The sequence below is a fragment of the Triticum dicoccoides genome, chromosome 4A, assembly GCF_002162155.2.
Source record: "Triticum dicoccoides isolate Atlit2015 ecotype Zavitan chromosome 4A, WEW_v2.0, whole genome shotgun sequence".
Classification (NCBI taxonomy): Eukaryota; Viridiplantae; Streptophyta; class Magnoliopsida; order Poales; family Poaceae; genus Triticum; species Triticum dicoccoides.
The window spans coordinates 455,245,393-455,250,251 of record NC_041386.1 but is presented as its reverse complement, the minus strand read 5'-3'; positions in this window follow the sequence as shown (position 1 = coordinate 455,250,251).

Here is a 4,859-nt window from a genome sequence, read left to right as displayed (position 1 = left end):
CGGATCCGGGCCTCCCGGCCCGCGGCGGCGGCGGCGAGGAGGTGCCCCTGCCACGTGGCGGCACCGGAGTGGTCGGGGGCGCCGGCGGACGTGTCCGGTCAGGCGGCGGACATGTCCGTCGGTGGCTGGGAGCTGTTTTTTTTTAGCTAGGGTTTCGGACGGGGGAAGAAGAGATCCGAATGGAGGGGGTATAAATAGGCATAGAGGGAGCTAGGAGAGTCCAAATGAGGTGCGGTTTTCGGCCACGCGATCGTGATCGAACGCTCTAGGACATGGAGCAGAGTTTGGTGGGTTTTGGGCCAAATTGGGGGGGTGTTGGGCTGCAACACACACGAGGCCTTTTCGGTCCCTCGGTTAACCGTTGGAGCATGAAACGAAGTCCAAAAGACACGAAACTTGACAGGCGGTCTACCGGTAGTAAACCAAGGCCGCATGGCAAGTCTCGGTCCAATCCGGAAATGTTTAATCCCCACACACGAAAGAAAGCTAGAAATGACCACCGGAGGAGAACGAAGCGCCGGAATGCAAAACGGACAACGGAGAAAATGCTCAAATGCATGAGATGAACATGTATGCAAATGCAATGCACGAGATGACATGATATGTGATGCACGAAAAACGAAAACAACACAAGGAGACGAAGACCAGAACCCGAGAAATAAATATAAGTTAACACCGGAAACGGCAAAAGTTGGATACAAATATGGAAAGTATATCTGGGGCGTTACAACACTCCACCACTACGAAAAGATCTCGTCCCGAGATCTAGGACTGAAAGAACTCCGGGTACTCAGAACGGAGGTGATCCTCGAGTTCCCAGGTAGCTTCACGGTCGGAATGGTGAGACCACTTGACTTTGAGAAATTTGATTGACTTGTTGCGAGTCTTGCGTTCAGTCTCTTCAAGAATAGAAACTGGGTGCTCACGATAAGAGAGATCTTCTTGGAGCTCAATGTCCTCGAAGTTGACGGTGCGGTCAGGAGTCTTGAAGCACTTTCGAAGCTGAGAGACATGGAACACATCATGAATATTTGCAAAGTTTGAAGGAAGCTCGAGTTGATAGGCGAGGTCGCCTCTCTTGCTGACAATCTTGAAAGGTCCCACGTATCTAGGGGCAAGCTTCCCTTTGATACCGAAGCGACGAGTACCTTTCATGGGAGAGACACGGAGGTAAACATGATCTCCGATCTCGAAAACCAGATCACGGTGCTTACTATCATAGTAGCACTTCTGGCGGGACTGGGCTGCTTTGAGGTTATCACGAATGACTTTGCACATTTCTTCTGCCTCTGTGATTAAGTCATTACCCAGCAGCTGACGTTCACCGGTTTCAGACCAGTTGAGAGGGGTACGGCACTTCCTGTCATATAGAATTTCAAAGGGGGCCTTGCCCGAACTTGCTTGAAAGCTGTTGTTGTATGAGAATTCAGCATAAGGAAGACAGTCCTCCCACTTCATGCCGAAAGAAATCACACAAGCCCTGAGCATATCTTCAAGAATCTGGTTGACACGCTCGACTTGACCGCTTGTTTGAGGATGGAAAGCTGTGCTGAAGCGGATGTTGGTGCCCATGGCCTTCTGAAAAGAATCCCAAAACTTGGAGGTAAAGATGCTGCCACGGTCTGAAGATATCACTTGAGGAATACCGTGCAGAGAGACAATGCGAGAGGTATAGAGTTCCGCCAATTGAGCTGCAGTGATCGACTCTTTGATAGGCAGAAAGTGAGCCACTTTGGTGAGCTTGTCGATGACGACGAATATAGCATCATTGCCACGCTTGGACTTTGGAAACCCAATCACGAAGTCCATTTCAATGTGGTTAAACTTCCATTCTGGAATGGCAAGAGGTTGGAGGAGACCTGCTGGCCTTTGGTGTTCTGCCTTCACTCTTCTGCAGACATCACACTCGTTCACGAATTGAGCGATCTCGCGCTTCATTCGAGTCCACCAATAAGTTTGCTTGAGATCCTGATACATCTTCGTACTACCAGGGTGGATGGAGAGGAGAGAGTTGTGAGCCTCGTTCATGATCACCTTACGAAGTCCACCTTTGGGCACAACAATTCGATCCTCGAAGAAGAGAGTGTCCTTGTCATCAAGGTGGTAGCACTTGTACTTGGACTGACTCTTTGCAATACCAAACTTCACCTTTTTCACCATAGCATCAAGAAGTTGGGCTTGGCGAATCTGGTCTTCTAAGGTAGGAGAAACTTGAAGGTTAGAGAGGAAACCTTGAGGAACAACTTGCAGATTAAGTTTGCGGAAAGCTTCACAAAGCTCGGGTTGATAAGGCTTGAGAATCAGACTGTTGCAATATGCTTTTCTGCTCAAAGCGTCAGCAATCACATTAGCCTTGCCTGGAGTATACTCGATACTCGGATTGTACTCTTGAATCATTTCGACCCATCGAGTCTGCCTGAGGTTGAGATTAGGCTGAGTGAAGATGTACTTGAGACTCTTGTGATCAGTGAAAATATCCACTTTTCTTCCCAATAGAAGATGTCTCCAAGTCAACAAAGCATGCACAACTGCCGCCAACTCGAGATCATGAGTGGGGTAGTTCTTCTCATTAGGTTTCAACTGGCGAGAGGTATAAGCAACAACTTTCTTCTCTTGCATGAGTACAGCACCGAGACCTTGGAGAGAGGCATCACAAAAAACGTCGTACGGCTTGGTTTCATCAGGCGGAGTCAGAACTGGAGCAGTGATCAATTTTTCTTTCAAAGTGTTGAAAGCAATATCACACTCCGGAGACCAAACGTACTTGACGTGCTTCTGAAGAAGATTTGTGAGAGGCTTGGCGATCTTAGAAAAGTTTTCAACGAATCTTCTGCAATAGCTTGCGAGACCGAGAAAACTGCAGAGTTGCTTCACGTTCTGAGGAGGTTCCCAATTCACAATTGCGGACACCTTCTCAGGATTCACGGAAATGCCCTTGGCAGAGATGATATGACCAAGATAAAGAACCTCATCGAGCCAAAATTCACACTTGGAGAACTTGGCGTAGAACTGATGTTCTCTGAGCTTGTCAAGAACCAAACGCAAGTGCTTGGCATGATCTTCCTTGTTCTTCGAGAAAACCAGAATGTCGTCGAGATAGACCAAAACGAATTCATTGGTGTAGGGATTGAAGATGAAGTTCATCATACGAGAGAACGTCGGAGGAGCGTTGGCGAGGCCAAAAGACATGACGGTGTATTCATAAGAACCAAAGCTTGTTCTGAACGCCGTCTTGGGAATATCTTGCTCACGAATACGAATCTGATGATAACCCATACGGAGATCAAGCTTGGAGAATACTTGAGCACCTTTGAGTTGTTCGAACAGCTCATTGATGTTGGGAAGTGGGTATTTGTTCTTTATGGTCTTCTTGTTTACTGGACGGTAATCAACACAAAGTCGACTCGATCCATCCTTCTTCTTCACAAAAAGAACACCACAACCCCACGGAGAAGTACTAGGCCGGATGAGACCCAATATTTCTTGCTCATCGAGTTGTTTCTTCAACTCCTTCAACTCTTCGGGGCCGAGCTTGTAAGGACGTTTGCACACAGGTTCCGTACCGGGCTCAAGTTCAATAACAAATTCAACTGGCCGGTGCGGAGGCATCCCTGGAAGCTCTTCTGGAAAGACGTCTTGATACTCACAAACAACCGGAATCTGCGAAATAGCATCCAATTCACCCTTCTCATTGAGAGAAAACAACCGGATGGTATTATCCCGAGCGGCAAAGACAATAACATCCTCAGACGAATGAGTCAGTTGAATCTGCCTGGCTGCACAATCAAGCTGAGCTCTATGCTTAGAGAGCCAGTCCATCCCGAGAATAAGATCGATATCCGAGTTGCCAAGAACCGTAGGAGAAGCCAAGAACTTGTAGTCACCCAGAGTGATAGAAACATCCGGAACGATGGAGTTAGCCTGCATGCGCTTACCGGGAGAGACAACTTCTAAAGGACTAGGTAAAACTTGTGAGACCAATTCATGCCTATTTGTAAACGGTCTCGAGATGAAGCAATGCGATGCACCAGTGTCAAAAAGAACTTTTGCAGGAATATCATTAACAGGAAGGTTACCCATGATCACATCTGACGAGTCCTCTGCCTGAGCTGCATTCATCAAGTTGACCTTGGCGGACTTGGGGTTATGCTTGACCACAGCTGTACTTGCCGATCTGACAGGAGGAGGAGGAGGAAGACGCCTCTGGTTGGTACACTTGTTGGCATAGTGACCCTTCTGTTGGCACTTGTTGCACGTGACCTCTGAAAGCGGACGGTGATACGGAGCACTCGATCTTGGCGCTTGAGACGAAGACTTGTTCTGAAAGCCTGGGTTGGGTGGGTGGGAGAAACCACTGCCACCTTTGCTCTTCTACTGATACGGCTGACGGAACGGAGGAGGAGGAAGCCAATACTTCTGCTGCTTGACCACTTGAGTAGAGGAAGACGGAGTAACATCTCTGGCACGCTTCCTGGAGGCATCACACCTCATCTGAGCAGCCTCTTGCTTCAGTGCCATGTTGTAGAACTCATCGTATCTCAACGGTTCAAAGAGGACAAGAGCGAGCTGAATTTCCTCACGAAGACCACCCCTGAACTGATAGATCATGCTCCTCTCATCAGGAACATCCTGCTTGGCAAAACGGGCGAGCTTCTGGAACAACTTGTTGTAGTCATAGACAGACAAAGAGCCTTGCTTCAGATTGCGGAATTCCTGACGCTTACTCTCAACCACACTTTGAGGGATGTGATGAGCGCGGAAATCTTGACGAAAATCATTCCAAGTGATAACACGTCCACCTCTGGAATCCTTGTACTGCTGGAACCACTCTGCAGCCTGATCTTTGAGCTGGAAAGAAG